Source organism: Haliotis rubra, unplaced genomic scaffold, assembly GCF_003918875.1.
Source record: "Haliotis rubra isolate DU_JTF1 unplaced genomic scaffold, ASM391887v1 Scf293, whole genome shotgun sequence".
NCBI classification, from domain to species: Eukaryota; Metazoa; Mollusca; class Gastropoda; order Lepetellida; family Haliotidae; genus Haliotis; species Haliotis rubra.
In genome coordinates this window covers 810,077-829,980 of record NW_025766961.1, presented here as the reverse complement: position 1 = coordinate 829,980, position 19,904 = coordinate 810,077, and the positions used below count along the sequence as shown (strand labels likewise).

General features: G+C 43.2%; 1 long non-coding RNA gene across 1 annotated transcript; it reads right to left on the bottom strand.

Moving 5' to 3' along the window:
• Nucleotides 1–225: 225 nt before the first annotated feature.
• On the bottom strand, nt 226–17,327 carry LOC124282152. The gene is made up of 3 exons (XR_006900074.1): nt 17,318–17,327; nt 858–861; nt 226–340 (listed from the first exon to the last, which is right to left on the bottom strand). It is a non-coding gene; the product is annotated as an uncharacterized LOC124282152 (long non-coding RNA).
• Nucleotides 17,328–19,904: the final 2,577 nt, after the last annotated feature.

Below are 19,904 nucleotides of genomic sequence, written 5' to 3'. Positions count from 1 at the left end.
AAACAAGAAGAAAAAGTCATCAATATGCCCCACAATGGCAAAATACTCTCCATGAATATATCTACTAGTTATGATTATGTCAAATGTTTTGGTGTGTATATGGCAAAGTGGAAGGAGAGTATTGAAAGGTTTTTAAGTTCTGTTCCAGAAAGGAGCACTACCACCAATTTCAGTCGAAGCCAAACTTGTTGCTTTTTGATCCTTCGATGTCGGCTCTTCCTATCATTGGCTGTGGTTTCGCTAGATATTAGATAGGGACAGTGGGAATCTCGTTAATCCATTCATGCGCGTCTCTATTTAGATGACGAGGCATTTGGCTACCTTAAGAGAGTCATAGTTACTATTTTATTCAGAATTTCAAAACTACCAAAAGGCACCAGTACACCACCACACCTATCCATGTGCCAAGTTTGATGAAGAAATAGTGAAAGGTTTTAAACTTCTGCTTCGGAAAAGACCACAGTCACAAAATTCAGTCGAAGTAAAACTTGATGCCATGGAAACACAAGATGACATCCCCAAAGTGACATTTCCACGGAAACCATAACAAATGAAATTCACAGCAGGGTGTAACCATTAAATGGCACATCTATGGATCATGCTTGACATATGTACCAATAATGATGAAGCTAGCATGTATAGTTTGGAAGATCTGCTCCGGACAAGATGACATCCTCATAGTCACAGCCTGAGTCATGTTTCCATGGAAACAGCAAAAAACAAATTCATATCTGGGTTTAACCCTCAAAAGGCAAATCTAGGGATCATGGTTGACATGTATACCAAGTTTGGTTAAGCTATCACGAATAGCTTTGGAGATATGCGTCGGACGCACGGACGTCCGCATACGTACGGACGGAACTGGTTTCTATATCCCCTTCAACTTCGTTGTTGCAGGGGATACTAGTAATTAGGCAAGTACCTCGATTTAGATATATGAAAATAACCAAGGCTCCAAGTAAACCAATGTTGCCATCCACGTCAGAGCTATAAATTCCTCAGGTTAATCTATCCTCTGAAGTGCTGAGAGATTTGATGAATGATGACTTTTTCGAAGAGCCATACACTTATGACTATTCAAACATTGAAACTTATGTCGACGACACCAGAAACGTGAATACAGTAAAACAAAAATGCGACATGAAGCGTCTAGGACCGTTCGTGGAGAGCAAGGGGGATTTACGTCCAATTGAAACCATCGCCAAACATGAATTTTGTGACATTTTATGCTCTTTTGTCATTGGTGTAACTAAAACTGACCGCACGAACTACGAGCCCTAATCTCTGAAGTCGATGTTTTCAAGCTCTGATACCTGAAATCAAGGAACTACGGTGCATCGCTGTTCAGTGACGCTGCATTTTCTAAGGTGGCTGATGCTGTCAAAACAAAACCGAATGTTCTCAAAGAGTTCTCAAAAGATAATTTACCAAAGTGTTCAGAAGCCCTGTCTGATCAAGATGTGGACAAACTTTTGACAACCGGAGTGAGCAATCCTGAAGCTATTTTGAATTCATTTTGGAGGTTCAATACTACCCTTTTCGGAATCGGTAGTGTGAAGCCGCAAAATATGTCATGAAGTGGGATGACGTCTCCTTGAAGGCTGATTGGGATGGAACTGAATCTCTTGAATATCAGGAAAGACAGTCCAAAACTTGTCAGCGTGACAGCAAAGATGGTGTTCGAAACGTAAGTCCCAAAGCTTTGGCTACTGGTGATGAACGTTGTCCGGTTGCACTGTTGAAAACGAAATAGCGAACTCCTATCAGCTGGATATTCACTCCCTGACTCGCCGTTCTATCTCGCCACCAACACCAAACAAGCGTCCGCCATACATCCTTGGTTTAAGCGACAACCAGTTGGAGTTAACAAGCTGGGCTCCATCATGAGACAAATGGCCAAAAATGGGGGATTAGAAAATCAATGGTTTAGTAATCACTCAGCTAGAAAGTATCTAGGTTAAAAACTCGCTGATGGTAACATACCCCCAACTGAAATTATGCAAATATCAGGGCACAGAAACGTCTAGAGTATCAACAATTACAGTTCGTTGTCCATGAACCGCCACAAGGACTTGAGTCAAATGTTGAGTCATCAATCCACTTTTCAACGTTCTCTCACACTTGGCGGGTCACGTCAAAATGAGAGTAGTCTCCCTTCCACCGCTGTTGTAAACATGGCTACCCAGAACAATCAGACAACCACCTACAAAAGTAAAAAGTTAGTGGAGTCCATCTTCCCCGCCCCTATCTATGGAGGTACCATCAATGTAAACTTCTTTGGGCCAGAAAAGAGTGAGTAAGTGAGTTAATATTTAGTGTCACATCGGCAATATCTCAGCAATATCATGACGAGAACAATTAAATTCATATGAATGTTAAATTCAATAAATTTAGAACGTAAAAGAAACTGTCATCGAAGGACAGTAAAACTACTTAGAGCACCACAGCCTTTAATTTAAAACTAGTACGATATCATGAATAATGTATCACTAGAGAGAACAATACAATATAAAAACGGGCTTTAGATCACCAGTAACTGAAAGCTGATGACCATGCAAGGGACCATGCAACCCTTCAGCAGCTGGCTACTGTGGTCAAGTTTAGCCAAAACTAAAATGGCAAAATAGTCATTTCCCACTTGCAATCCCCCTAAATGTGATTCTTAATGAAAATATTGACATGAAATGTCCACTGTGTAATGAATTTACACCTTGTCAGCGGATGCCCTTCTTTGGCACAAACAGCAAACCTTAAACGACATGATGGCATGGCTCGTTGTTTCTACTATCGTCATGCCTGTGGCTTTGAATCCGAGGTCCATCCATGGTACGACCCTGAACATGTCCAGGACGTCATGGAAAACGATGCATTTAAACATCTGTGGAATAGGCCCATATACAGCCTTAGAAGATTTCCAGCCAACAAACCCAATCTTGTCCTTTTTGATAAATGAATTTATTTATCTGTCCCTTTTGACACCAATGTGATTGGCAAGATTCAGGAAAAGCATGCTAGATATGTGGATCTGGCCTTTGAAATGTCTCGCTTGCATCCCAAGTACACTATCGTCAGACTCCCCATTGTTCTCGGTGCCATTGGTTTGGTACCTCCTGATCTCTTGGCGCAGATCAGGAAAGTGCCCGGGTTCTCCACCAGAAGGTTGCAGTGTTGGGGAGTCTACATATTCTCCGGAAAGTTCTTAGTGGGTTCGACAAGGCAGCGTTTCCTGGGAGAAGTCCCATTCGCTGTCTGGGCTGCATGTAGAGGGGGCAAGGAATCTGAGCTGATTATGAGCCTTACCAGCTTGACTGTGCCAGGATCACCAGAACCCTCTCTGCTGCATTTTTCATCATAATCTATCTATTAATAAAGCGCCGAGTTCCAGCTGGGCTGCTCACAGGCACATGACATAGCCTCGTTGTCTGTTTATGGAACCAAAACACATCGCTGAGGAGAATATATACTAGCCACATAAAGAAACTGCATTGTCAAAATATTATCCCAGTTGATAACTACGATAACCATGTCAAAGGTACATATAAACTTTAATGGAGGGATCATGAAACCATAACAAGTCGGGAGAATTTCAATTGAAAAGTCAATCACAATGACGTCATGAGTCCACAAGCGGGACAGGGGTCAAACGACCATGTCACAAGCTCAATAACGGGTATGTCCACCATCGGCATTGAGAACAGCAATGCATCGACGACGCATAGAGCCTATCAAACGTGCAAGGAAGGCTTGTGGGATGTCACGCCAGATTCTCTCAAGTTCTGTTGCAAGGTCAAGGACGTTATCTGGCGGATGAGGAAGACGGCGTAGACGTCGATCCATCTCTTCCCAAACATGCTCTATCGGGGAGAGATCCGGTGAATTTGCAGGCCAAGGCAGTAAGTCAACGTTGTGGTGTTGCAAGAAATCCATAGCAACCCTTGCCGTATGAGGGCGGGCATTGTCCTGTTGGAATGTTAACCCAGGGCCATGACGTTGCAGAAAAGGAATTGCGACAGGTCGAAGAATCTGATCCCTGTAGCCCACACCAGTTAAGTTGCCCTGAACAATAACAAAGGAGTTCTTTGGCGTGCTGTTATTCCACCCCAAATCATCACGGAACCACCACCAAAGCGATTCCTCTCCAAGACACAGGCCTGTGCATAATGTCCTCCCACGCGTCTATAGGCACGTTGACGTCAAACACTATGGGAAATGTTAAACCTGGACTCATCTGTAAAAACAACATTTCTCCACCAAAACAAGGGTCTGCGGACATGATTTCGGCATCACATTCGGCGAGCTTGTCGATGACGTTGTGTCAGGATAGGTCGTATGGCACAACGTCGTGGTCTGATCCGGAGATGACGTAAACGTGGTCAAACTGTGTTGGGGTGGATACGGCGAAGTCCTGGGATGGTTCGGGCAGTCATCACTGCATTTATCTAATATAAATGACAAATGGTCCACATTTCGTGAGAATAGGTGATATACTCTTTAAAAAAACAGAAACTGGAGATGCTGATTTGGAATTTATTTACTGAATGCATATAACCGATTCAAACATGACATCAATTACAGTATAATCATCACTTTACAAATTTCCAAAACACGATTATCCAGAAAGAGTTTGGTAAAACCACAGAAGGCTATTAAAGCCACTTAGTCAGAGTAAAATGTCTCTATCTAGCGTGACCACCATGAGCATCGATAACAAGGTGGCAGCGGCGGCCCATAGAAGAAAGGAGATGCCGAATGCTGTCTTGAGGAATGTTTTGATACTCTTGCTGACGTGCTGCGTGCAGTTCTTGAGGTGGCGGATTACTCTGGCGCATGCGTCGATCAAGGGTATCCCATAATTGATCAATGGGGGACGAATCGGGTCATCGAAAAGGCCATGGTAACACCTGAGGCGTGTTCAGAACCGCGAGTGCCCGCGAACGCTAGCGAGCGCTCGATCCTGAACTCCTGTGCCCGTTCGAGCGCCCGCGCGCGCACGCTAACCATCCTCACAGCTGCCTCGCCAAGCGAACCAAAATGGTGACCATGTTTAATGTCATTCGTCACCACTTGCCCCTTTCTGTAACCTCCAACAAGAAGACAAGAAGCTATTCGGCTTGTCCCGGAATAACACGAGTTGGTCACGAATGGTTCAATGTAAACCAAGCGCTCGCGTCCGTTCAGGGCAGATGCCATTAAAGCATAATCATCGCTCGCGGTTCTGAACACGCCTCTAAACGTTATTTTGCTGGAAGAAGTCCTTAGAAACACGTGCAACGTGACGTCGAGCATTTTCATGCTGGAAAGATCCACCGTTAACGTTGATGAAATGAACGACGTGACGTTTCATAATCTCGTCTCTATAGCGAACCCCATTCAGTGCACCTGCCAGGTGCACAACAGCTGTCCGCCTATTACGATGGATACCTTACCACACCATGACGCCTCAACCACCAAATCCATCGACCTGCTGTACACAGTTGTCGGCGTAAAGTTCTTTCCAACGTCTGTATAAACGTGAACGTCCATCAGCACGTCTGGGAAGAAACCGAGACTCAGCTGAGAACAACATTTTCGCCATCTTGCCCGTGGCCATCTCACTCGTGTGTCAAGACGTTACGTCGAACTGGTCTTCTGGCATAAAGTCCGGCTTACCATAGCCGACTGGGCGGAGATTGGGCCCAGTCCAAGGATTTGGGTTGTTCTGGATGTTGCTGTCGTGGTGCGTGAACGAAGATGTCTCAACCGGATGTAGCGATCCTGGGCGGCGGCTGTAACTCTAGGTCCACCTGACCTGGGTCTGTCATTAACACTCCCAGTATTGTTGTGTCGGGTACATAGGTTTGAGATGGTCTGTCTGGACACGCGGAAGTGCCTTGCCACCTCATGCTGTGATGTCCGTCCTTGTAAACGGTCGATGGCGTTGTGTCGTTTAGCTTCTGTCAGTCTAATCATTCTTTTGTCGTCTTTAGTGGCTTAAGCAATGCATATGGATTACCGTTGATGTGTTTTTTAAAGTCTACAGTCAACGGCTTCAGCTCGAGGTGACACATAATTTCATGATGCACGTGCATTTTATGAAGAGTGCATTTTACCGATTCACTACAAACGTGAGTGTAAGGTTACGCTTTTATTCAACGTTTCTTTTTTTAAACGTTTTATCGTCGGCAACCATTACTCCACATGTTAGGATTCCGCATGGATTGGTTTGTGTCAAATATTTTCCAAAAATTCAAATTGTTCCTGTGTCAAGTTTCTTTCTTTTTTTAAGAGTATATTATTGGATATTTTAGACTTGTCTGTGTTTTATTTTGCTGGTTTAAGGAGGACTCACAAACCTTTTGTAACGGCAATTTCTAAACCGTAACATAATATCATAAATATCTTGTTTAGTCACTGTTACATATTCTAAAGTGGAATTTGTATCCCTATCAAATTCAGGAGTATTCTCGTCATTTACGCACGAGATCAAGGCAAAGCAATCATTTAAAAATTATTTACTTTATTTTTCTCTTTCTTATACAATAGACTATCTCTTTCATGTCAGTTCATTCTGTCCAGTTTTCTGCATTCAAGTCTTAGATCAGTGTCGAACCACGGCTAATCATCAGGACGAGTTGTTTTTGATGGTACACATGATCCAGCATACATGATCTAATATATACTCACAGTTCTCAAAAATATCAAACCCATCTGTATGCAATTGTATAGGATTGTTACGTTTATCGTAACTGTCAGTTTTGTAACACCATACTCCTCTAGTAAACAGAATTGTATTGGTAGCATTTATGTATAACGAAATATAAGTACCCCTATGATCACTAACCTTCTTAAAAATAAGTCACGGCAAATGGTGATGGAAACATTTGAACTGATGTCTGATTGTATTGTTTGCCCTTTTGTTTATCACCGCAATATTCCAACTATAGGACAGTGGTCTGTAAATAATCGAGTCTGGACCAGGCAGTTCAGTGGTCAACAGCATGAGAATCGATCTGGGCATGTGGGCTACCACGACATGTGTCAACCAAGTCCGCGAGCCAGAAAACACGATCATGTCAGTCTCCCTTTACGAACTGGTATCTGAATTGGTATACTTATGAATTTTAAGCCTTCAAAACCAGAAATTGAAGTTACGAGACCCCAATTTCTGACTGTCTTTCGATTTCCAGAACTAGCTGACTGAAATATTCTGATTCTTTAGTTGAAATCACCAAATATAGAATTAAAGTGCATATGCATTATATTCCAAATATGGCAGTTAAATGAGATTGATCATGGCGATGGCGACGTGTAAGGAAAAGACTGACTTTAGAATGTAGTTTATCGCCTGCTGCATGAACTAGATTGACAGCTGTCACGAGAACTATAAGTAAACTATAACTTTTATAGCTGTTATTCTGAAAGACATATAATCTTTACCGAGACAGCAATCTATCATAATGTCAGATACTTGTAATGTATGTTTAGCTGAGAATTCAAATATTAACGCGTTTCATGGAAACAGTCATGATAAAAACTGTTACTCCACTATAAATAGAGGGATTAAGTGGTGTTTTATCTTCCGTTTTCCGCTGCTCAATCTATTCAACATGAATATCCTACGAGACATTTAGGCATGGATGCAAAAGCAATCTCATAACAATCGACCTTTGACATTTTGCTCTTTTATATAATGAAATCGAACGTAAAATATATACACCTGGAACCAAGTTAAGTACCCCTAAATATCTTGACCGCTAACAGAGCTGTTTAAGTTCAGATTGGGTGAGTGAGTGAGTGACTTGAGATTTTTAGTCACATCGGCAATACTTTTAGCCATTGACTAAATCAAGTTATAGATTGATAATAATTAAAAGTAAATTATAAAAACTTGTCAACGAAGGACAGTAAAACAATTAGATCATCACATATATAAATTTAAAACTAGTAATTAAATCTAAAACAGTTTAACTATAGAAGACGATACAATATAAAACCAGCCTGTATATCGCCAACAACTGAAGGTAGATCACCACCATACTAGGGACCATGTGGACTTACAGGGCCTTTGCTTCCTGCATGGACCCTAGCTGGATTTACACCATCCCTTCAGCATTTAGCTATAATTTAAAATCACAAAAATACTACGCTTAAATATGTGGTAAGTTTAAATTTCGTTTGATGGTTTGGGACTCTCAGGAGGACAATAAAGTTCAGCTTGGGTGAGTGAGTGAGAACGTTTAGTTTTACGCTGCATTCAGCAATATTCAAGCTATATGGTGGCGGTCTGTACATAATCGAGTCTGGACCAGACAATCCAGTGATCAACAGCATGAGCATCGATCTGCACAACTGGGAGCCGATGACATGTGTCAACCCAGTCAGCGAGCCTGACCACCCGATCCCGTCATTCGCCTGGGTTACTGAAGGTTCATTCTAACCCGGTCCTTCACGGGTAAGTTCGGATTGGATATGATGAAACGTATGATAATGATGTTCATTTCAGATTTTATTAGGGCTCCTTTGCCTTTAGGCAGGAGACCTATTGTAATCGTTCGTGTTTTTATTATTATTATTATTATTATTATTATTTATTCTTCCGCCGTATTTTGTAACAGAGCTACAGAGAGCACCGCTGGACAGAATGCCTTGACAAAAATCACCCAGATGCCCACCGAGGTGTAGATATCGCGCTTTAAAATCTATAGGCTGTAGGCCCAATAGCAAAGGGCAGATAATTCAAAATTAATTCAAAAATTTCAATTTCAAATTCAAATATCTCCAAAACTAATGTTCCAATGTGTGCCAAAGTTCTTGAGCAGATGCGCAATCAAAATGCCTACAATTTCGCCTGGACGGCTCAAGTCGCTAAAATGCACCGTTTGGACGCTATTTGGGATTGAAGTTTTGTTGATGTTTTCAGCAAAATCCTGACTGCATACCTCCCAAAATGTGCTGCACTAAAACTACAAGGGCTACGGCTTTCAAACGTTGCATACTTTGTTTCTATGCATGTTTCTACACAGTAGCATCGTCAAATGTGCCTATGTTTATATGATGGCCGCCATATTGGACGCTACTTTTGGGCAAAAGTTGTCTTCAAAAACTTTCACGGGCTACTTTGCTATTTTGTGCCAAACGAAACTTACCACATACAACACTTTAAACGCTTGTTCTGAAGTTGCCTTTGGTTGTTGAACATTTTCTGTTCTTGGTCCTATGTCAAAGACCCTGCAAGCGCTACGGCTTTCAAACTTTGAAGAGCGCCATAAAATTTACTGATCAAAACATCTGTTCAACATTATCCATGTGGATAAAACGTATGGGAGCTAAAAGGGAAAAAAACTGTTTGAGACGTGCCCCAAATGAAAGAAAAAGAGTGCCAAACAAACTGACCCTCAACTCCAGGCAGAACACGCGAAACGACACGCAAAAAGTCTTCCAACAACGTACCAGTCATCATAAATAATGCTTACATTCAAAAACCCAAAGTTTGGGCAGATTTAACGAAATAGGGACTTCTTTATATCACCGACGGCCCAGGGATACATTGCCGAATGTGTCATAAGTTTCATCGACATTTACGGCACGGCAGATTACCCGTGCAAAGCATGCGACAGTCTGCAGGAAGGCGCAAGGACGATATCTCCTATAAAGAGACTACCACTGCAAAGCGTAGTCCACGTGCAGATATGGGAGACGATGTAAATTTCAATTGACAATGACGAGAGCTAGCGCTACACAAAATTAAAATACACTGCAGTACAGGTGCTATTCCTTCATTGTAATTCAATCTTTTGTAAGGGTTATGTCTTTAGGCAGTATTTAAAGATTGTCAATGATTGAGCGTTCCGGGTCAGGGTAAAAGTTGTAGCTGTGGTCTAAGGGGGGAAACTCTGGTCTAGCTGAAGTAAGCGCTAGTAAAATCGTTCAACAACGACCAGGCGCCGACTTTGCAATGCTTTTGCTAACAATTCGGTGCTGTTTGCATGGATTTTAAAACTTCATAGGTGACCTGTATCGAGTTTAGGTGTATTTCCAGTATATATACCTGCTCTCGATTAACGAATTCAGTTGCAACAGATCGAGTGTAACAGTGTAATGGATACTGATGCAAAACTACTGAAGTGCCTTAACTGCTGTGTAATCACAAGTTCACTTGCGTGAGCGTGAGTGTGAGTGAGTTTAGTTTTACGCCACACTCAGCAATATTCAAGCTGTATGTCCGCGGTCTGTAAATAATCGAGTCATCACGACTTGTCAGCTACATGTGACGTACATTTAGATTCACATAATGTCAGTCACAGTGAACCTTTCAAATTATATAGTTGAGGCCACAAAATTTTTTGTTTCTCTGACTGTTTGAACAAAGGGTTCTTCTGTTTTGATATTCATGATACCTAAGTGATATTATTTAATGTACGAAAATAGGTTTTGTGATGAGTTTATCGAAACTTAATGACCTCCCAGTACTTCCAGTCGAAGAGCATTCGACTAGCAGTGATATGATTCATATTAACTAATACCATTACTACATTCATGAGATATGTGAGAGATGCAAAAGGCTCCAAAGAAGTAAATCCAAGGAGCCCTACATCGCTTCTCGCAGCTATATTTAAACGTGTACTTGGTGGAAAGTGTGTCCCAAACACACCCTGAGTAGCATGTCGAGTAGCAACCCCACGAATTTTCCACATGTGTCACATATCGGTATTAATCTGTATGGTACTAATGAGGTTATGAGAGCCCATAATTATTGGCATGCATAACTACGGTATGTCCAGTAAAGCAATTTGTCGGGAAATGACTGTTGCCAGTCGTTTGGTAAGAAAACACAGGAAACCAATGAGATGGAAGAATGGCCATGATGAATTTCCATTCCTCCTCATGTAATTGATGGACGCTTGTTTTGTTTCGAGGCAGGTAAATACAGCAATTGCAGCAAATAAATATTCAATCAAATTACTGTTGCCGTTGGTAGAGGTTCCGTCATGGGGCGGGGATGTGCCTCTCATGACTGTAAACTTGACTAAGTGACAATAGGTTTGAATCTGACGGGTCTTGCCTACAAGACCTGAATTTACGGATTACAACGATACGCCACAGCGTCTTCGTGCAGTGACAACATTAATTCAGAATAATGCAGTGACTCGCCTTCCGTGGCCCGCCATGAGTCCAGATCCTTCCCTTGAGTACATTTTGGGCGACGCATACAAGCACGTGTTCCACCTGTTCAAAATCTGCGTGAGTTGAAAGCAGCCTTTCACCAAGAATGGCGACAGCTTAACGGATACAACAACTAACAGGGTGTATGCGACGTGGGGTACAGGCAGTTATCTAAGCAGGTGTAGGTAACACTAGATATTGTCTGTACAACGTTCCCAGGTTACAAATACATGTTTTTGTCTCATCACATACACCTCATGATGCTTGACCTTCTCGCTAGCTCCATACTTGTACCAGGTATCATTTCGAGTCAAAACAGATGATTTGTGCATATTTCCATTTTCTTTCAGTCAAGACATGATCTTACAGAAACACCTGCAGCTTTACCAAAGTACTGTGCGTGCACACCTCTGATGTTATTTACCACTTTGTAAAGATTTCCGGGAGTGCTTAACCCTTTTCAAGGTGTATATTAAAAATGCGTATCAGAACACGATTATACAAGCGACCCATGCGCACGAACCCATTTGTTTAATTTTGACAGTTTGTTTATAACGTCTAACTTAGCAATATTACAGCTAATGGCGGAGGTCTGTAAATAATCGAGTCCGGACCAGACAATCCAGTGATCAATAGAATATGGATTCATCTACGCAATAGGGATACGATGACCAACCAAGTCAGCTAACCTGATCACCCGATCCCGTTAGTCCCCTCTTACGGAGAATATGCTAGCCCGGATCTTCAAACGTGGATTTTGACAGTGAAGCCGTTTGTTAGTCTCGAATATATTCTAATACTCGAATATAGCGTACGTACTCGAATACATACTCTAATACTCGAATATAGCGTACGTACCCTTGCACAAACTGGAATCAAACAAAATAATTTAAAACTATGAAATATTGAAATATGTTCCCTGAAGTGTTCCATGTACATATTTCGTAAACTTTATTGGTTTATCTTGTCGATATATCCGGGTTTGGGTGCGCTGCTCAACTTCTGTCTGCTAATCTGTTTGATAAAAATGTCAACAAAAAAACCTACGCCAAGACTTAGTAACTATAACTCTTCAGTGTCTCCTCGAAGGAAAGAGGCTGGTTTAAGGTACCCAAATTTGACTTCATGTATTGGAGTTAATTTATGGATGTCAGTTTTTCTCAAATTGTCAAAAGCAGCCCAACGTTTCGGAGTATATGCTTACTCCTTCATCCATTCATTGAAGTCTTAAGTAGCATTTAAAAAAAGGAGTTGACATAAAATTCCCTGCCTTTATGAGTATCACCACATGCAACTCATCCTCATGATTTATCTTCATGTGTCTAGGAAAAGTATTCGCAACAAAATCGCAATGACATGATAGAAAGGTATTCGGTCTGTCTGTCGGAGAGATGGGGCTTGTTGTCTACCACTGCACTCTGCAATATTTCAGTTTTATGACGATGGTGCAACGCTCGAATCTTGAACAGACAATACAGTAATTCTCATCACATAATTTACGCATTTGGCATACGAGATGCAATCGTCCAACTCAGCGAGGCTACTGGTAAGACAAACCACACATTGCTATCATAAAGTAGTTTCAGTTGAAACTTGTCTAAGTCATCAGCTTTGACTTCTAATTTCTTGCCAGTCAGTGATCCGTATTTATACTATAGTAAATGTAGAAACTATCAGTGGGGCTTAACCGACACTTTCAAACCTGTTGAAGATGTAATCCGATCTTGTTCATAAGATCTTTGTACTCGGAGACTATGACAAACTATTCTGCAGCTACACATTTCTATCGAAATTGGAGGCGACACTCATCTAACAGTATGTACCTCGGGGCTGTTTTGTGATTGACATGTTAGAACTGAGCCATATCATGTACCTTTACTATCAATCAACGTTAGACAGGTTTATTTCCAGATTAAGTAGGGCGTATTATGATCAGTGCTTTAACCTGCCTTGGGTTCACTAGGTAAATCCTGACCCACAGGTAAGGTAGGTTTATTTATTTATCACGTAATAGTTTGTATAAAATAATAATTACAAACAGAAGCAGATATACATTTGTTTGAGTGGCATTCTGGAAGTTGGTATTGAGATGACACATCTTTATGGATGATCAACTTCTTTATTTTGACAATGGCGACGTTTCGGTATAGATTCTTATACCGTTTTCAAGCATATGGGGGAATGAACTGGTGTACCCCATCATTCCCCCATATGCTTGAAAACGGTATACGAATCTATACCGAAACGTCGCCATTGTCAAAATAAAGAAGTTGATCATCCATAAAGTTTTGTCATCTCGAGCAGATATACAATACACAGTCCTGAAAACTTTAAGGGTATTTAGGACATAAACACTGTGTTTCCATGTAGAGCACGATTAACTGTAGATGCAACCGTTGTATTTGGAAGATAAGGTGGAGGCTCTTTACAGGTGAAATGCATCGGTGACATCGACAATCTACTACGAATACGGACGATAATAATACACTTTCCCTCTCCGAACCATCGTCCCACAACCATCTTCTTTCGGCCACTTAATGTGGTGATTTGTTTGTTGGTGTACCACTGTTATTTAATCATTCAAATATTGGTCAGCGTTGCATTAAACCGAGAGAATCATATCAAGTGTACTGTTGCTTTGGGTACATCATCACTCCACAACTTTCTCCAGTTCTGCATAGACAGACCCAGCTAAGATTTGATTGTTTCAGTGTCTCTTGGGGTCCACGATGTTTCCGCTGTGCCTGTATTTGCTGATGGTCTCGACACAGTGCCTGTCCACTGCTCAACTCACTTTTCCGGAAGATATCTTGAAAGAAAGTATGACACCTTACAGTAAGTAAAGCGTACTGTATATGGATTTCCTACTAATTTCTAATGCACTTATGGTCATAGCAACCACAGTAAATAAGTGAAAGATGCTTTTGCTCATCCATTTCAGAAATAAGATATGTTGTCAGTCGTTACAACGCAGGAAACGTGGTATGTCTTCTTGCTGTTTATTTTGTCGATGCCCATTATTTACATATCACCTTCAACAATATTCCAGCCATATCACGACGTGCTGTACCATTACAGGTTTTAGGAAAGTGTGCGTATCCATGAAGGAAATGTTTGCCCAAACACTTTAACTACTACCTGACCGTCATGTCTTCTATATAGACAACCAAGAATACCTCTGGATCCCCATCATGTCAATGAAGAAGGGTATGAGGTTTCAATAATAATTGTCATACTTTACTATACTTCACTAACTTTAAAAAGTCTCCAAGGGTAAATTCGTATACAAATAATGTTTCTCCCCCACCCCACACACCCACCCCCAAAGTGTATGATCAAAATGGTATTCGAATATTTACTATGGTAAACGAGGGAATGTTCAGTTTAGTTACAAGCGGTAGATGAACTTTCTAATTTGGAGCAGCAAATCTAATGTTTGTGTCTTGAAAACCAACGTTACCCTCTTAAAAGATCAGTTACTGTCTAAACAACATGGCATATACCCCCGGGTATAATGTATTGTTATGTATAGTTCTATTTAGGATATATTCTCTTAGTTAATTCATATACTCATGAGGATTAATCGACCACCCACCATTTTGATATGACAAGTACGAAAACACAACATGTTGGATGTACCTTGAAAAGCAGACTCCGCCTATTAAAATAATACTTGTAACGTATTCTGGCTATGAAATTCCCTGCCACCCCACGGTATATGGCGATACGGAAACGTTTGTAAATGCCCATGGTGCCATCGTGTATTGTCACCCCAGGTAAAAGTTGATGCCCTCTATCAAAATGATCATGATCTCTAAGCTGGACTTCTATGATGAGTGTGGAGTCCAGTTTCATATCCAATTGGGAATCGGGCACATCAAACTTTAACTCTGCGTCAAGTTTACCATTTATCATGTTACCCGTGTGATCTGGCATTAGATGAGGTTCTATAGGGCCCCTTTCCGTAATGAAAGATCCAATTAAGAAACCATTGTTTCTAATTTTGGTAACATATCCATGTCTATTTAAAGAGACGTAAGGTCCGGTAAGGGTCATGTTGATCAACCAAGACGTGTTGGAATATGCCCGGTCGAAAGTCGACTACTTTTTCGACGTGGGACTGTACATGGCTCCGAGCGACATGCGACTGAGATTCAACAAAGTGGTGGGCTACAACAACAAAATCATGGTAGCCACGGCAGACCAAAAGTTGGGGGTCAACCCCGATGTCAACGTCCCCCACGTGCCGACCCTCACGACCGGTGAAACGGGTATAGTCGTACCACCCCCGGAGCCCAGGGTTCAACCCACACCCCCACAACTCCAACAGCAGGCGTCCAATCAGCAGCACATCGACCGTAAAACAGCGCTGTTGGTCGGGGGATAGGGTTCGGTTTGGGTCTCATTTGGTTAAGAAATTCTTTAGCCGCTATGTACACCAGCCTGGCCACGGCGACGACGGCTGCCCACAGGTTTTGATCGAGCCACGTGACAGTTTTAACCAGCGTGCTCAGCAGCCACGAGAGGATGCTACCCAGGATGCCGGGAAGGGCTTCGGCGGCCTTACCAGCGAGTTTAGCCAGGGCCTCCCCGAGGGATTTCAGGTGTTTTTTTATCCAGTCTCTGACGCAACGAGTGGGTGTACCACCTGGTGTACCACCACCCCCGAGGCCGCCGGACGCCTGACAGCGACATGACCAGGGTTGATATGATGAAGCCCAATGCAGTCAGAATGCTGGCGATAGTAATCCCTTGCTTTTGGAAGAGGATTCGGATCCTGTTGGGCAACGTGGTGTCTTCATTTAGGACTCGATCAATGGTTTCCCGCAAGCGGTTGATCTGAGATCAAAGCTGTTCCCGGTTCGAGGAAGCGGATCCCAACCGAGTCCGTCTCTCATCTTGCAAGTTGCGCAATCGTTTTTCGATGATGGTTTTCAGAGACTCGTCTTCCGTTTCGGTGAGTTTTACTTTCTCGCGGGCGATGTGCTCATCGATTTCATTCAGTTTCCCGCGTTCTGTTCTCCGCGTACACGTTTCAAGGCTTCGTCTAGGCCTCGCAGTTCTCAAACAGGAAATTCTAAACCGGGCAGGGATTTGTCATGGTACGTGGCCAATATTTTTTCGATACTGTCTGATGTTTCTTTGGCATCACCTTCACCGCTGAGTTCGGCCATGATGTTTTGCAGATCTTGGATGACCTTCGGGGGAAGCTTAGGCCGTGCGCCACCGTAATCTATGAAGCCTAGTTCATCACGGATCACTTGCCCACCACAACGACTGACTAGCGTAGACAAGGCAAGCGGTTTTCTCGTGGGCTTATTCACGAGATCGATCTCCGGGTGAGCTTTCAAACACAGTGTGCCCTTCTTATCGATGGTAAACTTGGAATAGTCTAGCCCCAATGGATCGACGTAGTTTCTATCTGGCTTCCACGCGTTGTAATGATCGTCGACGGTTGATTTTAAAAGTTCATTGCTAACGGTGTCGCCCATGAATGAGGTGTCATCCTAATCCCCATCATACGCACCAGCGCCAAAATCATCCATCGGGATGTCCTCATGGCCGCCTTCAGCCATTATTTATATTAAACTTTTATATTTTATCTATATAACAATGTATGGTAGGAAACTAGATCCTTTCAGAAGATCAAGAGAGCCTCTAGGCGTCAGAGCCGTGCGCCAGTCGGTGACCATCACCAACAATCCCAGCAAGATAGATCAGAACCAAACGCTGCTGGTTAGATTCCCCAACCTGGGTGAGAATGACCTCATTGTACCAGGCACGGTTCGACTGACGTTCAACCTCACGTTGACCTCCGACAACGACAAATGCGAGCCAGTGCGGAACGTAGGTCGAGCCATCATCAAGAAAACCACTATCAAGATCAGCGTTAACGAGATGTTGAGCATCGACGACAGCGACGTGTTTCACTGCTACAGGGACCTCTGGAAAAGCGAGGGAGAACGCGTCAATGACGTGTACCAAGGTATCAGCAAATCGACTCGGTTTCGCGTGGGGTACAGCTTCACGCAAGACCAGCTAGACAAGATCTCAGAGGGTGAAAAAGGCCATCGCCCAAGTGTACAGGAACAGGTTCTGCGTGCCGCTTGACTTCGAGTTGCTCACGGGACACACGCCGTTTTACCAGGCCGCGTTTGGGGATAGGCTTGAATACGAGCTCACGTTTAACGACTACAGCAAAGTCGTGCGTACACCGTACGTGATTTGCCTGGCGGCGAGCCATCTATTGATCTACCCCACGACCCACACTGAGCCATAGTGTGCGAGCAGACGGGCTGTGGGAAGACCGTTTCCGTGCTGGTTCTGCTGGAGGGGTACTACCGGGATGTGTTTAATAACATCGTTATCATGTGCCCTAATTTACACATGAAAAGAACGTACACGGAAATACCTTGGGTGATGACGGACCCGGATGTACACAGAGTCGACCTGGGGACACGTCTGCAGGACTGGTTGAAGGCTTATCACAACAAATTCAAGGGGGAGACGACGCTGTTTATCCTGGACGACTGCAGCTCTAATAAAGAGATAACAAAAAAGAGAGACATACTCTCGTACCTGGCCTTCTCCGGACGGAACGGCAAGCACAGCGTCTGAGTGCTAACGCAGAAGTTCAACTTTGTGTTGAAAGACCTCAGGGAGCAGACGCGATGGGTTGCCTTATTCCACTGCAAGGACAGGGATTCGTTCGAGGACTGCTTGAGAGAGAACGATGTGATGAGCAAACTAGAACGTGTGCTAGAACAACTGTTGGTGCCGCAGGATCAGAGTGACGACAAGCGAGAGAGACTGTTAGCGCTGGCAGTCGGTGGTAAAGCCAAACAATACTTTGGGGACTACACTCCCGATAAAATTCACAAAATGTCAGCCGAAGAAATCGATAAGCTTTACGCGAGATAGGAGGCTAGACTCGGGGCCGAGATGACAAATACTATTGGATCGGCTATGACCCAGATCTACACTGGTATAGCGTCGTACTTCCTTCCCATTCCCCAGGAACGTCGACTTTACCTGTGGGAGGACCCTTTTATTGAACACGCCTTGAGCTCTGTCAGCTGCGTGCTGTACCACAAATGCGGGATGTTTTTAGCCCGGGTGACGGCGGCGATTATCACGGCAAAGCATTGCCAATTTAAGGTGGGAAAAAATAATAATAATAGTATACAAGATGGATGCTGCCCAAGAAATGAGCCCAATGGGGGAGACCCCCCCACAGGAGGAGAACGAGGGTTTCCCTCCCCAGGAGACAGTCACCAGGAAGAAGAACCCTAAGAGAGTCGCCGCTGGTAGAAAAGGTTGTTTAACCAAGCATAAGAGTAACTACACTCTGTGGATTGCAGGCGCAACTGCTGCCGCGGCTCTCTCATTATTGTTATATAATAAACAAGCACCCCCAGCACCACAACCACAATTAGAGGTCAACCCACATATCATGTTATAAATATATATTTTTATATCATATACATAATGTCTGAGGGGAAAACGTTCGTTAACGATGCATACCACGCCACCGTGGTCGCCAGTCTAGCCGTGGCGCTTAAACAACCGACTATCAAGCTAGATTTCAACCTGCAGGATATGGGAATGCTCATAATGAACCTGGGTATGGCGATGGCCACCAAGGACATCCTCGTAATACAAGGGATCATACCGGAAAATATTTTGAAGTAAATGTAGCTATATATAGGATGGCTACGATCGCCATGATGGTCGGCGGGGCGTTAGTAAACGCCCTGGCATTTTCCGGGAGTAATTTCCTCTTCTCGAAACTACGGGAGTCGAACGCGGCCGAGATAGAAGCGGAACGGAAATGGCACAACATAGCCGTAGAGAAACTGCAAGCCGTACAAGCCGAGTACGTGAAGAAACGTATACAGAGGATCGATTACATTAACGAACAACTCCAGCCTGAGAACCATGCCGTTAAAACATTCGAGAACGTTGAAGACGCAGCAAGAGAATTATACCTGCTAACCGGTAAACGGCTAGAACCACTCCATAAGCCCACACTCACTCAGTACTACACACCATCCCCGGGGCAAAAGGACCGGGAACTGGCCTTCATCGCGCTGGGTCTAGCAGCGACTGCGTTAGTTGTAAAGCAATTAGACTAAGTCCCCATATGAGTATACCAAAGATGAGACCTGCCCCGTACCGATGCCAGTACATACTTAGGGGGAAGACCGAGACCTGCAGTAGGAAATGTAGGATGGAGGGGTACTGCTGTTTTCATAGGAGATGTTTAATAAACTACACGTGTTCCGTGTGCGGTATTGGAGTGAAATGTCACTACTGTTTATGTCCACGGGGCAAACGTAGTCAGGCGCCAGCTTATCTACGAGAAGAAAAAGGACTACATAAACGAATGTAGGCGCCTCCTTAGTATGGAGGTGTAGCTCTCATTATTTTTACTTAGAGCTGGAGGAGTTTCCTCCCTTGCCAGTGCCCGCATTAGAGCCTGTGTACACCTAGGTATAATAATGCCTGCGTTCATACGAATTCCACCCCCAGCTTTTGGCCTGAGAAGCTGGTTGATGTTTCCGGGTAAATGTAGTATTGATGACATCAGACTTCTGGTCATTAGCAAACTTGAAGAGGAAATAAACGAATTGGGGCACATCAACTTCCAAATGATTGTTACTACAAAGCTGGATGTCTTCAGAGAACAAGTATTGACTAAATCAGCTAATATATATACGTGTATCCCCGACGATCTTGAAATAATAAAACGAAAAGGCTAT